This window comes from Ailuropoda melanoleuca, chromosome 1, assembly GCF_002007445.2.
Source record: "Ailuropoda melanoleuca isolate Jingjing chromosome 1, ASM200744v2, whole genome shotgun sequence".
Taxonomy (NCBI): Eukaryota; Metazoa; Chordata; class Mammalia; order Carnivora; family Ursidae; genus Ailuropoda; species Ailuropoda melanoleuca.
In genome coordinates this window covers 150,680,321-150,699,469 of record NC_048218.1, presented here as the reverse complement: position 1 = coordinate 150,699,469, position 19,149 = coordinate 150,680,321, and positions in this window count along the sequence as shown.

Genomic DNA, 19,149 nt, shown 5'->3' with positions numbered 1-19,149 from the left:
TACTTACTATCATGCATTGTAGAAGGTGCTGAGGATATACTAGATGGGATAGGGTCTCTCTTCCCAAAGAGCTCAGACCACACCAGAGGAAGAAATAAAGTTATCTCATCATGTCAAAACTCTTGAAACTTAACTAAAGCAGAGCTTTAAAGAAATTTTTATGGTTTAAATGCTAATATCAGGAAATAAGGAAGGTAACAAATAATGATCTAAACTACAACCACTAAAAAGCTAAAAAAGAGTAAACTAAATCACAAGCAAGTAGAAAAAAAATAAAGAACAGAGAAGAAATCAATAATAGAAAACAAATACAGAAAATCGGTACAATCAAAAGCAAATTATTTTAAAAGATCAATAAAATTAATTAAAGCCTAAATCCAAATGATCAAAAAAAAATCTTTTTTAAACACAAAGGATATACAAATTATCCGTGACAGGAATGAAAGAAGAAAACTACCACAGAGCCTCTAGACACTGAAAGGATAATCAGGAGATATTATAAGCATGATATCAATACATTTGACAACTTAAATACAAAGAATAAATTCCTTGAAGGACAAATATTATCAAAACTGACATAAGAAGAAATAGAAAATCTAAATATCTCCCTATACATTAAAGAAATAGACCTTATAGTTTAAAATATGCCCAGAAAGAAAATTTTAGGTTCAGATGGCTTCACTGGTGAATGCTCATAAATATTTCAGGAAGAAATAGTACCAATTACTAACTAAAAAAGATACATGATGATAGGGACTGTCCAAATAATTTTCTACCAAACCAACCAGCTTAAACTAATATAAACACCTGAGAATAACATGAAAGTAAAGAAAGTTAAAGATCATTATCAATAGCCTTCATGGTATAGAGATAAAAATCCTTTTAAAAATTTGCAAATCAGGGGTGCCTGGGTGGCTCAGTCAGTTAAGTGTCTGCCTTCAGCTCAGGTCATGATCTCAGGGTCCTGGGACTGAGCCCGTGTCGGGCTCTCTGCTCAGCAGGGAATCTGCTTCTCCCTCTCCCTCTGTGTGCTATTTCTCTCTCTCTTGCTCACTCTCTCTCAAATAAATAAATAAAATCTTTTTAAAAATTTGCAAATCAAATCCAAAAATATATAAAAAGGATAGTATGTGATGGCAAAATCAAGCTTATCCCATGAATATACTGTGTTAAATAAGCAATATCAGTTAATCAATATTGTTAAATAAATGTAATTCACTAAATTAACAGACTAAAGAAGAAAATGTACATGATCATCTCAATACATGCAGAAAGAGCATTAAACCAAATTTAAAACCTGTTTATGATAGAAACTCTCATTAAACTAAGAATACAAGGAAACTTCCTTAAGGTGATAAAAGGCATTTATTAAAAAAAAAAAAACCCTATGTTTAGCAGCATACTTAATGGTGAATAGTTTCTTCCTAATACAAGGTACAGGGCAAGGATGTCTGGCTTCATCACTTCTATTCAACATTACATTGGACTCAAACATTGCAATAAGGCAAGAAAAAATAAAACATGGAATGATCAGAAAGGAAGAATTAAAACTGTTTCTATTTTCAGATAATACAATTCTTCACATAGAAATTCCCAGGGAATTTAAGAAAACAACTATAAGAATTAATAAATGAATTTAACAAGATCACAGGATACAAGGCCAATTATAAAATTTGATTGCATTTCTATATACAAGCAACAAATAGAAAATAAAATTTAGAAACTATATCATTGATAATAGCATCAAAAAATAAAATACTTGGAGATAAATTTAATGAAAGATGTACAAGATCTTTATACTGAAAACTGCAAAATATTACTGAGAGAAATTTTAAAGATCAACTATTTGGAGAGATATACTATATTTATGAGTTAGAAAAACCAATATTGTTTATTAAGATATCAATTGTTTTTAAATTGAACTATAAAACCAATGTAATACTAATTAAAATCCCAGCAGGCTTTTTTGAAGAAACTGACAAGATTCTTGTAAAACTTACATGGAAATGCAAAGAACCTAGAGTCATCAAAACAAACCTGAAAAATACAAATTTCAAAAATTTAAACTGCCTAATTTCAAGAGTTGCTATAAGAATTTCTATGTAAATAATTTCATCATCATCTGAAAATACAGTTTTATTCCCTCCTTTCTGACCTTTATGTCACAAAATTCTGGTGTCCAGAATATAAAAATAAATATATAACTATAATTCAATATGAAAAAGAGAACAATCCAATAAAAAGTAAATGGCTCATGGATTGGAAGAGTCAACATTGTTAAAATGTAATTCTACCCAGGCACCTGGGTGGTTCAGGTAGTTAAGAGCCCAACTCTCGGTTTCAGCTCATGATCTTGTGGTTGTGAGGTCAAGCATCTCTCTCTTTCTCTCTCTCTCAAATAAATAAAAAAAATCTTTTTTAAAATGTGATACTACCCAAAGCAATCTATAGATTTATTACAATCCATATCAAAATACCAACACTTTTCATAGAACTAGAAAAAATAATACTAAAATTTATATGGAACCACAAAAGACCTTGACTAGCCAAAGCAATCTTAGGAAAGAACAAAGCTGGAGGTACCACAATCCCACATTCAAGGTAAACTACAAAGCTGTGGTAATCAAAATGATATAGTTCTGGTACAAAAATAGACATAGATTAGCAGAACTGAATAAAGAGCCTAGAAATAAGTCCATGATTATATGGATTATATATCAGCTAATCCACAAAAAAGGAGGCAAGAAAATACAATTTAGAAAAGACAGTCCCTTCAATAAATGGTGTTGGGAAAACTGGACAGCTACATGCAAAAGAATGAAACTGAACCACTTTCTTACACCATACACAAAAATAAACTCAAAATGGACTCAAGACCTAATGGCAAACCTGAAATCCTAAAATGCCTAAAGGAAACATAGGCAGTAATTTCTTTGACATCAGTCATAGAAACATTTTTCTAGGTATGTCTCCTCAGGCAAGGGAAACAAAAAAACCATAAAACACCAAACTAAAAAGCTTCTTCACAGCAAAGGAAACCATCAGCAAAATGAAAAGGCAACCTACTGAATGGGAGAAGATATTTCCAAATGACATAACTGATAAGAGGTTAATATCCAAAATATAAAGAAATGCAACTCAACACCAAAAAAACCCAAATAATCCAATTTTAAAAGCACAGAAAACCTGAAGAGACACACAGGTAGCCAGTAGACACATGAAAAGATGCTCAACATCACTCATCATCAAGGAAATGCAAATCAAAGACACAGTGAGACATCACCTCACACCACTCAGAATGGCTAGAATCAAAAAGACAAGAAATAACAAGTGTCTGCAAGGATATGGAGAAAAGGTATGCTTGTGCACTGTTGGTGGGAATGCAAACTGGTGCAGCCGCTGTGGAAAACAGTATGGAAGTTCTTCAGAAAAGTAAACATAGAGTTACCATATGACCCAACAATTCCACTAGCGGGCATTTACCCAAAGAAAACAAAACACTAATTCAAAAGGATATATGCATCCTGATGTTTATTGCAGCATTATGTACAACAGCCAAGATATGGAAGCAACCCAAGTATCCATCAGTAGAGGAATGGATAAAGAAGGTACAGTAGGTACTATATATATAATATATATATATAATATATATTATATATAATAAAAACAATGAAATCTTACCATTTGTGACAACATGAATGAACCTAGAGGGTAAACTGCTAAGTGAAATAAGTCAGACAGAGAAAGACAAATACCATATGATTTCGCTCATATGTGGAATTTAAGAAACAAAACCAACAAACAAAAAAGAGACAAACAAAACGACAACAAGAACAGAAAAAAAAAAAAAAAGACTCATGAACTAACTGGTGGTTGCCAGAGGAGCGGGGGACGGGTAAAATAGATAAAGGGAATTAAGAGTGCATTATCACGTTGAGCACTGAGTAACCTATAGAATTACTGAATCATTATATCGTACACCTGAAACTAACGTAACACTGTATGTTAATTATGCACCAATAAATAAATAGATAAACAAGTAATAATAATCTAAAAAACAGGCAAAAGACAGAAATAGACCTTCACAAAGGAAGATGTAAAAATGCCAATAAGCACATGAAAAGTTACTCAAAATAACAGATTAGGGAAGTGCAAATTAAAACCACAGTGAGATTCCATTTTACAAACACTGAAAGGCTAAAATGATAAATGTTTGAAAATTGATAGCCCCCAATACTGGTGGAGATGCAGAGTAACTGGAGTTCTCACATATTGCTGATTAGATAATAAAACAGTTCGTTGATTATGGAAACCGCTGTTTCTTCTAACGTTACAAATACATCTACTCTACAACCTGGCCATTCATCTTCTAGGCATCCTACCCAGAGAAATGAAAGAACATGCCCATAAAAAGAAATGTACAAGAATGTTCATGGTAGCTTTATTAATAATTGCCAAAAACTGAAACAACCCAAATGTTCATTAATAGGAGAACGGATAAACAAACACTGGGATATTTCTACAATCAAATACTACTCAGAAATTTTTAAAGGAATAATCTGTTAATGCATAACCAATGTGAATGAACCGCAAAAACATTATTCTAAGCCACAGAATCCCTATAGTAAGATTCCATCTATACAGAAGTCTCGAACAACTAATAATTCTGATAAAGATCAGAATTACCTCTGGGAGTTTAGGACAGTGATGAATTGGGAAGGGGCATAAAGGAGCTTTCTAGAGTAATGGAAAAACATTCTATCTTGATAGCAGTGTGGGTTTCATGCAAATAAGTATTTGCCAAACATTTAATGCTAAACATGTAACTTTAGCCTTCAGATGTGTGCATTACTCTGTATGTAAATTTTATAGCAGTTGATAGAAAATTCTCAAGCAAAATAATAAGATGTTAATGTTTGTTAAATATAAGTGGTGGATAAATAAGTGGCTTTTATTAATCTCTACTTTTCTGTAATTTGAAATAATACCTGACTTTTGAAAATGAAAGAAACTAAGATATTTTTGACAACAATTCTGAAAACAAGTTTTCTAGGAAATCCTGATAGCCCCAAGGAGGCATGAGAGAACACTGGGTGCCTATGGATTGGTGGGGGTAGAAACAGGGAGTGAGACAGGGAGCTTTCAAACACACACACACACACACACACACACACACACACACACACACACACACTTTGTTATTTAATCTGTTTACCAGGGACAGGGAAATTTATTTTAGATCTTACATGAGGAGAACAGACATTCATCTTTGACTGTAGTAAACACACATCTTACTTGGGGTTTTCTAAATCCCACAGTCAGTAGTTGTGGGATAAGTTAAATCTATAAAAAAATCTTTTGCTGAGTATCAGCTACAAGGAATACAGTCTCCGAAAAGATTCAGTTCTAATATGCTATATTAATAATTCACAAATAAATACTGATTTTAAGAATAGTCAAATGTGAATGTGATTTGATACAAAACACAGCTATGCTATTTTGCTTTACTAATGGATATGTCCCCCACCCAAAAAATTGGTAAAATAAAATTCTGTAAATCAAGTGTTTTTCTATTCTCATCAGTTCTTTGGACAGAATAAAGGTATAAAGTCGTAACTCCTAAATTAGTAAAATTTTTGATATATTTTTATTTCAGAGTTTTCATCATTTCCTCTGAACTGTCTTTATTACCTATAGTTTTTAGCACTTCTAGTTTCTCTGCCCCAACAGACATTTATAAATCAATATTTAGTGGACAAAATCTGGGTTAACTCTTGGCCCCTCCTTTCTGGGTCTTCCCCCTTTCCTCCATGCACACGCTGTGTAGAGCATTCACAGTGGGCATGTTTACTGAAGAGTCACAGTTGATGGGACAGGGTGAGAAGCATACTGACCAAAAAGTGTCATATAGGGTAACGCCATCTATTGGTCTGGGGGATGGGTAGCCTTGGAACTGGAATCAGAATTGATTCATTCTGTAGCTCTGATGGCTGAAGCAGTAACATATAAACATGCAATTATTGGGAACAGTATTTTAGACCGTGTGGCGTGGGAAGCAGAGAGCCAGTCAACAGTGAAGGAGGGGAAGAGTAAATCAGAGACAAGTGAGAAAGAAATTCTCAGGGTGAGTTCAATTATAGCTGTATTAACCCTTCCCCCATTTTTAATTATGTTAGTTCAAAGAGGCTACCATAATTGCAGTCCCAAATTCCTAGATTTGTATTATTAGGGAGACAATGTATATATCTCTATCTCCAGTTATCTGTAATTTCTAACACCTGAGTTCCTGCCCCCGCTAAATAAACATTTGAATACAGTTACAGAGACCTGTGGTGGAAGAATATAAAATTATCATCCCTTAGATGATCTTTGATGTAATGAATCTCCACTTAGACATGTTGAGTATTTGGTTTAAAGGAGAAAAATCTATAGCCCACCCAAAACCCAAAACATTCTAAAGCCCTTACTATGTGTCAGGCTTTCTTCTAAATGTTAGATGCATTATCTCAGTTAATCCTCACAACCACTCCATGAAGTAGGTAGAGTTCTAACCAGGCATGAGAGAAGAGAGGCACAGCGGGAGTTGAGGGACTTGTCCGCAGGTAGTAGTGGTGGGTCAGGCTCTCAAACCTGGTCTGACCAAGCCTTTTTTTTTTTTTTTTTTTGACTAGTAAATTTCTCCCTTTTATGTATTCATTTTTTAAAATATTTTATCTATATATTTATTTGAGAGAGAAAGCAGGAGAGATCACAGAGGGAGAAGCAAACTCCTCACTGAGCAATGAGCCTGACATGGGGCTCAATTCCAGGACCCTGGGATCATGACCTGAACTGAAGGCAGATGCTTAACCAACTGAGCCACCCAGGCACCCCGTATTCATTTTTAATTGAAGCATAGCTGACTATACTATTATATTGATTTCTGATGTATAACATAGTAATTCAACAATTATATGCACTATAAAATGTTCACCATAGTAAGTGTAGTTACCATCTATCATCATACAAAGTTATTACAATCTTATCGACTATATTCCCTATGCTATCATCCCGGTGACTTTTTATCTTATAACTGGAAGTTTGTATCTCTTAATCCTTTTCACCTATTTTACTGATTCCACCCCCCTACCAGCGACCACTAGTTTGTACTCTGTATTTATGTGTCTGTTTCTGTTTTATCTGTTTGTTCATTTGTTTTGTTTTTAAGATTCTATACATAAGTGAATTCATATGGCATTTGTCTTTCTCTGACTTATTTCACTTAGCATAATACCCTGTAGGTCCATCCATGTTGTCACAAATGGCAAGATTTCATTGTTTTTATGACTAATATTTCATAGTATATGTATACGTCACATCTTCATTATCCATTCATCTATCGATGGATACTTGGGTTGTTTCCATAGCTTGGCTGTTGTAAATAATGCTGCAAAAATCATTGGGGTGCATATACCTTTTTGAATTAATGTTTCTGGGTTTTTTGAGGGGTAAATGCCCACTGTTGGAATTGCTAGTTTTTATGGTATTTCTATTTTTCATTTTCTGAGGAACCTCCATACTGTTTTCCATGGTGGCTATACCAATTTACATTCTCCCTAACACTAAGACACTTGTTATTTTTTGTCTTTTGATAGTAGTCATTCTGATTGGTGTGAGGCAATATCTCACTGGTTCTGATTTGCATTTCCCTGATGATTACTGATGTTGAGCATCTTTTCATGTGTGTTGGCCATCTGTATGTCTTCTTTGGAAGAACGTCTTTTCAGTTCTTCTGCCAATTTCTTAATCAGATTATTTGTTTTTTGATGTTGAGTTGTATGAGTTCTTCATATATTTTGAATATTAACCCCTAATCAGATATATCATTTGGAAATATCTTCTTCCATTCAGTAGATTGCTTTTTCATTTTGTTGGTGATTTCCTTTGCTGTGCAAAAGTTTTTTAGTTTGGTGTAGTTCCAAATGTTTATTTTTCCTTTGGTTTTCCTAGCCCGAGAAAAATGTGTTTATATGTTTACTGCTTCTATTTTCTTCTAGGAGTTTTATGGTTGCAGGTCTCACATTTAGTTCTTGAATCCATGTTGAGTTTATTTTTGTGTGTGGTGTAAGTTAATGGTCCAGTTTATTCTTTTGCACGTAGCTGTCCAGTTTTCCCAACAGCCTTTATTTACATGCTTTTAAACTTTAGAATTGTAGTGCTGTTATAGGAGAAACTGGAGGAGGGGAAGAAGAGAAAATAGAGGGAACAAAAAATAACCGATTGGGAGCGCCTGGGTCGTTCAGTGTCTGCTTTCGGCTCAGGGCAGGATCCCGGCATTCTGGGATCGAGCCCCGCATCAGGCTCCTCTGCTGGGAGCCTGCTTCTTCCTCTCCCACTCCCCCTGCTTGTTTCCCTCTCTCACTGGCTGTCTCTATCTCTGTCAAATAAATAAATAAATAAAATCTTTTAAAAAATTAAAAATTAAAAAAATTAAAAAATAACCAATGGGCGTTACTTTCATTTGCTTTCATTTTGAATTAGGATATAAAACCACAAACTGTGCAGCACCATAATGCTATTCAAGGTGACTTCCTACCGCAAAAGGGCAAAAAAAAAAAAATCAGGTTATCAGATGGACAATAGGAAAAGGGCACACAGTGGCTTGAAATGTCACACTGCTCAATTCCATTTACCTGTCACTTTAGTAAGTGGGGGTTGGAGAAAAACGAGACGCCACAGTTCAGTAATTGCTGAGCAGGGTGTAGGTGGGGAAATGTTTTAGGATAAAAATACCAGTCCTTCTGACTGCCTAAATTTCCTCAAAACTCCATATTTTTTATTAAAGGGATTAATATGACCCACAATCCCAGCAAGGACACAAGCATATCTGTGTCATCTGTATCGTCTATGTATTAGTCAGTGTTATTTAGGATTATCTTAATTTCCGCAACTCCCAACTTTCACTCATTCCTCCTTTTCTCCTGATCCTTACTCAATAAAAGATACAAAACAGATGTATGGTTTCGGATGGCAAGGAATTCACGCCCCAGTGTCTCCCAGTGTCCTACTAAAATTTTCATTTATAAAAAGAAGAAAAAAACTTTGGAACGGTACTGAAAATTCACTCTAATAAAAACTTTCCTACAATTAGGGAAAATTTTTCACTAATTATGACCTATGGAAGGTGCTGCTTTATTACTCCTAAAGACTACGGGGAAAAATTATATTGGAAAATGGTTAATAAAAAAACCAAAAGAAAATGATTTTCATTTCTAAAAGATATCTTCAAAAAGATGTAAAAAGGCACAGCCTCTATGAAATGGAAATGGAAAAGCAGAAGCAAAAGATAGAGATGAAGGTGGAAAATGAAAGGAACATTTCTGAACATAAAAGCTGAAAACGGAGTGTGAAGGAAAAGATCGGCGAATTTTACTATACGCAAAAAAAGTTAAAACGTCACAAACCAAAAAAAAAAAACAAAAAACATGCGCAATAGGCCGGGGAGATTATTTGCAGCATATATGATGAAAAATAATTAATAGCCTAACTTTATAAATAGGTTTAACAAATCAACAAGATGCCACAGAAGAAAAAGAGTACAACTAATTACATAAGAAATGTGATTTCTGGTAAACGTAAAAGAATTCAGTGTGTTTAATAATCAAAGAAATGCAAATTATTATTCAATGAGATATTCTTTATATCTTTATTTAGTCAAATGAAAACAATGTTGCCATGGGTGAGATGAAAGGATCCTCTGATACAAAACTGTTATAACTATGAAAGGTGACTTTGTTATTTACATCAGAAGCCTTAAAATGTTTTAGAGTCTTGAATTCTTAAACTTCAAGTGAATTTGTCCTCAGGAAATTCTCACCAATATGTACATGTTAGATCAAGGTGGCAGTATGTCTAGAAGCAAAATATTAAAAAAAAAAACCTATACTTTTAATAATTAGATTTGGTTAACTAATTCATACAAAACTATGAAAAATATTTTACAGACATTAAAAATTGTACTCTTGAATTGCATGAGTGAAAATGTTCCTCTTGTAACGTTAATTAAGAAAAGTGGAACCATACAGATTAAAATTTTGTCAAAGAAAAATTATAAACATATTACAGGTAATGAAATAACAAAGGCTAAAAGGAAATACATCAAAATGATAAAAAGCGGTTATGCCTGGAGAGCAAAATTACAGGTATTTTTTTTACTTTATTTCTTTTATTAATATTTCTGAATTTTAAAAATTATCTACAATGACACTGTGCTGTTCTTAACCAGAATGTTTTTTAAAAATCACAAACTGATGATAAAAATAAATAAAAAATTCTTCCCTCACCTATGAAGAAAAAAATGGAAAATCATTTGATACTATGTTGTTCCATAGAACAGCTATATGTTCCCTTTGTCTTTTGAAGAGAATCTCTTACAGCCTAAAATCTTCCATGGCATACAGTTACAATAAGGAGGTTAATGACATATTTTTATAATTTTCTTTTCCTACAACAAAACAGCTGTGATCTTTGATGGTCCTCAAAAGGACACCTGCTCTTAATTTTAGCCTTTATTCTAAAATAATTTCTGTCATTAGTGTCACCACCCCACTTTTCACAGCAAATATAACAGCACTACCTCTGGTTACTCAACTCTTCAGAGGCTCTGCAAAATTTAATAAAACAGCAAACACAGTTATATATCCAGCATTCATTTTAGACAATTAAATGCAACTTTCAGTTTCACTACAAAAATTTTATAAGTTGGAGTCCAGGCATTGTTTTAAACTCTGATGAAAGAAGTAATTTCTATTTCAAGCAAAACTGCCCCTGATTTAGACTGTTTCAACCATCATATTAAAAGTTGTCTTGACCACTTAATTCCACTAGATGGCAGACATGGTATGCTACAAGTAACAAACGGAGTAATTTCTGAACAATAACCAAAAGACTAAGAAGATAAAAGACCATGAGAAGGTAAAATAAGGTTGAAAATGCTAAAATGAGGTAATATAAACAAGCAAGGGGGAAATACTGAATAATCACAGCTGAGACTAATCGTGGGAAATAAAGATGATAAATCTCTATTTTATTTAGTGTTCAATCTCAGTATATAGTTCACTCCCCTTCCTATTTGCTTTCTTTGATTAAGAAATATAAAAACGGGGGTGGGGGGATGGGCTAGGCNTCAATTCCATTTACCTGTCACTTTAGTAAGTGGGGGTTGGAGAAAAACGAGACGCCACAGTTCAGTAATTGCTGAGCAGGGTGTAGGTGGGAGAAATGTTTTAGGATAAAAATACCAGTCCTTCTGACTGCCTAAATTTCCTCAAAACTCCATATTTTTTATTAAAGGGATTAATATGACCCACAATCCCAGCAAGGACACAAGCATATCTGTGTCANCGCTCTGCGTGATGGAGCAGAGAACACGCTGCTCCCAGGCTAACATTTTCTAATACCCGCCATCACTATACTTCAGCTCGCCAAGCAGCTATTTAGAGGGTGAACATACTCATTTGTTAAAAGTTCCGATCTCACAATTACTATTTCATTTCTTATACTAATATTTCTTGAATTTCTACTACACCCCAGCCACTCAATGGGGTTAAAAGGAAAGAGTGATGGTCACTGCCCTCCAGAGTTATTGTGTAGTTAAAAGGGGAGAGGTGGTGCCAGAAGGCAAAGGACTGACATGGAGGACATGGAGAGCTAGGACACCACATTTCATGATTTCAAAATCGGAACCCAGAGCCCACAACAAAGGAGTGGCTGTGACGATGAAAAGGAGCAAACACCAAATCCAGGATTATCTGACTGCAGAGCCCATGGCTGTGAGCACTGGTCTACTTTACACATACTATGTGAAAAGCAGTGTGTTAAGCTTCTAGTATCATACATTTTTTTAAGATTTTATTTATTTATTTGAGAGAGAGAGAGAGAGCACAAGTGGGTGGAGGGGCAGAAGGAACAGCAGACTTCCCACTGAGCAGGGAGCCAGACAGAGGGCTCTATCCCAAGACCTCGGGATCATGACCTGAGCTGAAGGCAGATGCTTAACCCACTGAGTCACCCAGGTGCCCTAGTATCCTACATTCTAATAAGAAATAGGTCTTCCCTTTCAACCACTTACAGTCTAGTAATAGGGATAAGTAAGTCTCCATACCACTTAGAAAGTGATACTTTCATAAAAGTTTTAGGGAGGACAGAGAGGTGGCATTATTTGCAACTAGGAAGAATCAACAGACATTCTATGAATACGGTGACACTGAGCAAACTTTGAAGGGTGGATAGGATTCAGACTTGTGCTACTGGGCACAAGCAATGACTCATAAATTGTGGATTGCGCAAAGGGAGCAGTAAGTCATTCAGGGTGATTAGTGTGTTTACTTCCTAATTTAAAATAAACATTTATTGAGCATCTACTATCTTCCTGGTACTCTCGCAGACTCTAGCAATTTAGCAGTGAACAAAACAGTTTAAAAATCCCTGCTTCTGGGGGTGCCTGGGTGGCTCAGCTGGTTAAGCATCTGACTCTTGATTTTGGCTCAGTCATGATCTCAGGGTTGTGGGATCGCACTAGGTTCTGTGCTCAGCAGACAGTCTACTTGAGATTCCCTCCTTCTTCCTCTGCCCCTCCTCCTGTGCTCTCTCTCTAATAAGTAAATAAAATATTTTTAAAAATCCCTGTTTCTGTGGCATATTATAAATGAGTAAAATATACATGTATCAGATGATGGTAAATGAACAAAAAAATATCTAGGCAGAGAAGGAGCTGTGCTGGAGGAGACCACAGACATCAAGGAGGAGAAGGTGAAGGCCAAGCATTCCAGGATGGGAAACAGCACATGCCAAAGTCCTGAGGCAGGCACACACACAAACACACACACACACACACACACACACACACACACACACACACATNACACACACACACACACACACACAATTAGAAAGATAAATTGGAGAATGAAGAAAGGCCATCATATTGGTATAGACTATGATATGCTGATGACAGCTAAGACAGTTCCCAGATTTAACTGTGGCTCGAATCCAGGGTCTTCTCCTAAAGGCATTTGGACTCCAAAGCTAAAAGGTAGACTATATTGTGCACATTCTATTTGGTGACCCAAAACGGGCAATTCCTCTCCTAAGGGTTATCTGTTCTGATATCCTATAACCTAGGGAGAGAAGCAGTTAAAGTCTTGAGCACATCCTCTGGAAGGAGAGAGATGTCTAATAAAATGTGTATGCAGGTGGTTTACAGTACAGCAGAGATGACCCTGGTCTTCCATCCAGACTGTGTGTCGTGACAATTAGGGTATCTGGTCAGAGTCAACAGCAATTACTCCTTGGTCAGCTACCACATCTCGGCAGTCGGCACTTGCTGCTGTGAAGACGCTGATGTCTGGCCATGCTCACCTCAGGGGTCTGAGTTGTACTAGCAACGACTCTCCACAGTGTNGGCAAGGAATTCACGCCCCAGTGTCTCCCAGTGTCCTACTAAAATTTTCATTTATAAAAAGAAGAAAAAAACTTTGGAACGGTACTGAAAATTCACTCTAATAAAAACTTTCCTACAATTAGGGAAAATTTTTCACTAATTATGACCTATGGAAGGTGCTGCTTTATTACTCCTAAAGACTACGGGGAAGAATTATATTGGAAAATGGTTAATAAAAAAACCAAAAGAAAATGATTTTCATTTCTAAAAGATATCTTCAAAAAGATGTAAAAAGGCACAGCCTCTATGAAATGGAAATGGAAAAGCAGAAGCAAAAGATAGAGATGAAGGTGGAAAATGAAAGGAACATTTCTGAACATAAAAGCTGAAAACGGAGTGTGAAGGAAAAGATCGGCGAATTTTACTATACGCAAAAAAAGTTAAAACGTCACAAACCAAAAAAAAAAAACAAAAAACATGCGCAATAGGCCGGGGAGATTATTTGCAGCATATATGATGAAAAATAATTAATAGCCTAACTTTATAAATAGGTTTAACAAATCAACAAGATGCCACAGAAGAAAAAGAGTACAACTAATTACATAAGAAATGTGATTTCTGGTAAACGTAAAAGAATTCAGTGTGTTTAATAATCAAAGAAATGCAAATTATTATTCAATGAGATATTCTTTATATCTTTATTTAGTCAAATGAAAACAATGTTGCCATGGGTGAGATGAAAGGATCCTCTGATACAAAACTGTTATAACTATGAAAGGTGACTTTGTTATTTACATCAGAAGCCTTAAAATGTTTTAGAATCTTGAATTCTTAAACTTCAAGTGAATTTGTCCTCAGGAAATTCTCACCAATATGTACATGTTAGATCAAGGTGGCAGTATGTCTAGAAGCAAAATATTAAAAAAAAAAACCTATACTTTTAATAATTAGATTTGGTTAACTAATTCATACAAAACTATGAAAAATATTTTACAGACATTAAAAATTGTACTCTTGAATTGCATGAGTGAAAATGTTCCTCTTGTAACGTTAATTAAGAAAAGTGGAACCATACAGATTAAAATTTTGTCAAAGAAAAATTATAAACATATTACAGGTATGAAATAACAAAGGCTAAAAGGAAATACATCAAAATGATAAAAAGCGGTTATGCCTGGAGAGCAAAATTACAGGTATTTTTTTTACTTTATTTCTTTTATTAATATTTCTGAATTTTAAAAATTATCTACAATGACACTGTCCTGTTCTTAACCAGAATGTTTTTTAAAAATCACAAACTGATGATAAAAATAAATAAAAAATTCTTCCCTCACCTATGAAGAAAAAAATGGAAAATCATTTGATACTATGTTGTTCCATAGAACAGCTATATGTTCCCTTTGTCTTTTGAAGAGAATCTCTTACAGCCTAAAATCTTCCATGGCATACAGTTACAATAAGGAGGTTAATGACATATTTTTATAATTTTCTTTTCCTACAACAAAACAGCTGTGATCTTTGATGGTCCTCAAAAGGACACCTGCTCTTAATTTTAGCCTTTATTCTAAAATAATTTCTGTCATTAGTGTCACCACCCCACTTTTCACAGCAAATATAACAGCACTACCTCTGGTTACTCAACTCTTCAGAGGCTCTGCAAAATTTAATAAAACAGCAAACACAGTTATATATCCAGCATTCATTTTAGACAATTAAATGCAACTTTCAGTTTCACTACAAAAATTTTATAAGTTGGAGTCCAGGCATTGTTTTAAACTCTGATGAAAGAAGTAATTTCTATTTCAAGCAAAACTGCCCCTGATTTAGACTGTTTCAACCATCATATTAAAAGTTGTCTTGACCACTTAATTCCACTAGATGGCAGACATGGTATGCTACAAGTAACAAACGGAGTAATTTCTGAACAATAACCAAAAGACTAAGAAGATAAAAGACCATGAGAAGGTAAAATAAGGTTGAAAATGCTAAAATGAGGTAATATAAACAAGCAAGGGGGAAATACTGAATAATCACAGCTGAGACTAATCGTGGGAAATAAAGATGATAAATCTCTATTTTATTAAGTGTTCAATCTCAGTATATAGTTCACTCCCCTTCCTATTTGCTTTCTTTGATTAAGAAATATAAAAACGGGGGTGGGGGGATGGGCTAGGCCGGTGATGGGTATTAAGGAGGGCACGTATTTCATGGAGCACTGGGTGTTATAGGCCAACAATGAATCATGGAACACTACTTCAAAAACTAATGATGTACTGTATGGTGACTAACATAACATAATAAAAAATAAAAAAAAAGAAATATAAAAATAACAACAACAACAACATATATTCCACAAAGAAAGAGAGGTAACTAAGCAACCTTGAAAAATAATGCTGGCGTGTCTTCAAGTACAAATCACAGACATGCTGATAAAAAATAATTCTTTACTACCAATGGTTATATTAATAACATTATCTTTGTTCCTACTAATAATGATCATTCGCTTCTCTTTCATTCAGCAAACACTGGTGGCTCTCTGTGCAGTCACAATGCAATCCAGATTTTACGTGATACTACAATGTATGCATTCCAGAATCCTGTTTCTACCAATGATTAATGGTGCCCCCATCCTGCCCCAAAGATGGCATTACTTATTAGGTCTCCCAGTGAGTCAGTAACTGAGTGAGAACTCCATGTGTAAGCTCCTTGTGATTTATCTCTCACCACAGTCTGCTGCAGTCGCTCTGCGTGATGGAGCAGAGAACACGCTGCTCCCAGGCTAACATTTTCTAATACCCGCCATCACTATACTTCAGCTCGCCAAGCAGCTATTTAGAGGGTGAACATACTCATTTGTTAAAAGTTCCGATCTCACAATTACTATTTCATTTCTTATACTAATATTTCTTGAATTTCTACTACACCCCAGCCACTCAATGGGGTTAAAAGGAAAGAGTGATGGTCACTGCCCTCCAGAGTTATTGTGTAGTTAAAAGGGGAGAGGTGGTGCCAGAAGGCAAAGGACTGACATGGAGGACATGGAGAGCTAGGACACCACATTTCATGATTTCAAAATCGGAACCCAGAGCCCACAACAAAGGAGTGGCTGTGACGATGAAAAGGAGCAAACACCAAATCCAGGATTATCTGACTGCAGAGCCCATGGCTGTGAGCACCGGTCTACTTTACACATACTATGTGAAAAGCAGTGTGTTAAGCTTCTAGTATCATACATTTTTTTAAGATTTTATTTATTTATTTGAGAGAGAGAGAGAGAGCACAAGTGGGTGGAGGGGCAGAAGGAGCAGCAGACTTCCCACTGAGCAGGGAGCCAGACAGAGGGCTCTATCCCAAGACCTCGGGATCATGACCTGAGCTGAAGGCAGATGCTTAACCCACTGAGTCACCCAGGTGCCCTAGTATCCTACATTCTAATAAGAAATAGGTCTTCCCTTTCAACCACTTACAGTCTAGTAATAGGGATAAGTAAGTCTCCATACCACTTAGAAAGTGATACTTTCATAAAAGTTTTAGGGAGGACAGAGAGGTGGCATTATTTGCAACTAGGAAGAATCAACAGACATTCTATGAATACGGTGACACTGAGCAAACTTTGAAGGGTGGATAGGATTCAGACTTGTGCTACTGGGCACAAGCAATGACTCATAAATTGTGGATTGCGCAAAGGGAGCAGTAAGTCATTCAGGGTGATTAGTGTGTTTACTTCCTAATTTAAAATAAACATTTATTGANCACACACACACACACACACACACACACACACACACACAATTAGAAAGATAAATTGGAGAATGAAGAAAGGCCATCATATTGGTATAGACTATGATATGCTGATGACAGCTAAGACAGTTCCCAGATTTAACTGTGGCTCGAATCCAGGGTCTTCTCCTAAAGGCATTTGGACTCCAAAGCTAAAAGGTAGACTATATTGTGCACATTCTATTTGGTGACCCAAAACGGGCAATTCCTCTCCTAAGGGTTATCTGTTCTGATATCCTACAACCTAGGGAGAGAAGCAGTTAAAGTCTTGAGCACATCCTCTGGAAGGAGAGAGATGTCTAATAAAATGTGTATGCAGGTGGTTTACAGTACAGCAGAGATGACCCTGGTCTTCCATCCAGACTGTGTGTCGTGACAATTAGGGTATCTGGTCAGAGTCAACAGCAATTACTCCTTGGTCAGCTACCACATCTCGGCAGTCGGCACTTGCTGCTGTGAAGACGCTGATGTCTGGCCATGCTCACCTCAGGGGTCTGAGTTGTACTAGCAACAACTCTCCACAGTGTTCATCAGGCCATGATCGGATCCTCACTGAACCAGTCTTCGTCAGTGCGTGGACCAGATTCAGTGTGGCCTCTCAGTGGCCATCTTTCTCTGGTTCTGGAATCATCTTCACTTGGTGATGACTCACACACGTCAAGTAAAATGAGGGACACGCGAAGACATAAACAAAACATACAAACACAGACACAAATCTGCAATTCAAGATGGCAGACGGATCATGTACCTTTATCTCTCCTCCCTTCTCAAGACACCACCTTAATTTATGTTAATTGAATGATTCACCTCTATTCTAAAGAAAATTACTCTGAATTTATATTCAGCCACTCTGAGTTCCCCACAGCTGAAACCATTTCACTGATTCCTTTTGGCTGCAGTAAAAGCTGGAAGCAAAGTTCAGCCCTGCAAGACCTTCCAATTGAGAAACTCTTTTTTCCCACAACGGAGAGGTTATGCAACAATACCCCACACCTGTCCTCAGGCCTTCGGTGTGCAGGTCCCTGTGTGATGTGGCTTTCTGTGCTTTTCCTCTTTGGATCCTTAACGCTTTTCAGTGCTGGTTTGAGAACGGAAGGAAGTCTCCAGTTATTTCAAGAATGCCGCCGATAAACTTACCAGCAGCACTAAAGCACCTGGACAAAGAAATATCTCTGAGTCTCTGATAATTGGTCTTTATCCTTCCATTAAAATCATCACTAATTGAGACTGAACTGCTGGTGCAAAGACTCGGTAGAAATCACTTCATGGCATTCACTAGCTGGGTTGAGAAGGATAGTGACTCTATTTCACTCCCTACGCAACACTGTAATCCTTTATTCTGCCCCTTCCAGAATTCAGCAGCAAAGTAATGGTCTATAATTCGTAACAGCAAAACAGGGAGATTTGATGAATATAAAAAATGAATGGTGTCAGAAAAGTGCCAGTTACATTTTCAAGAATGCTGCACTGAATTTCAGGACATGATTTTTTAAATTCTAACAGTCAATCAGAACAATCAAAACTTAGATAAACTTCAACAGCCAAAATAAAAAAAAAGCTATCAAGAAATGCACCATTATCAATAACGTGGAGTACGATGATATAAGCATGAACACCTAGCCTGTTTCAAAAACGTAGTGACTAGATATCTTTTTACTAACCAAATATTCTTCATTTGAAAGAAAAGTAATATGTCCTTTGTCATCCAAAGTTTTTTTCTGTATGTACCCAAATGTGCACCTGAAGACTTCAAGACTTTTTAAAAGATTTTATTTTTAAGTAGTCTCCACAACCAATATGGGGCTCAAACTCACAACCCCGAGATCAGGAGTCATACACTCCACCAACTGAACCAGCCAGAACCCCCTCAAGACTTGCTATGCATCATGTTTTAAAGATCACTATAAAATAAACATTTATGAACTTGAACAAAGGTGCCAAGACAAGTT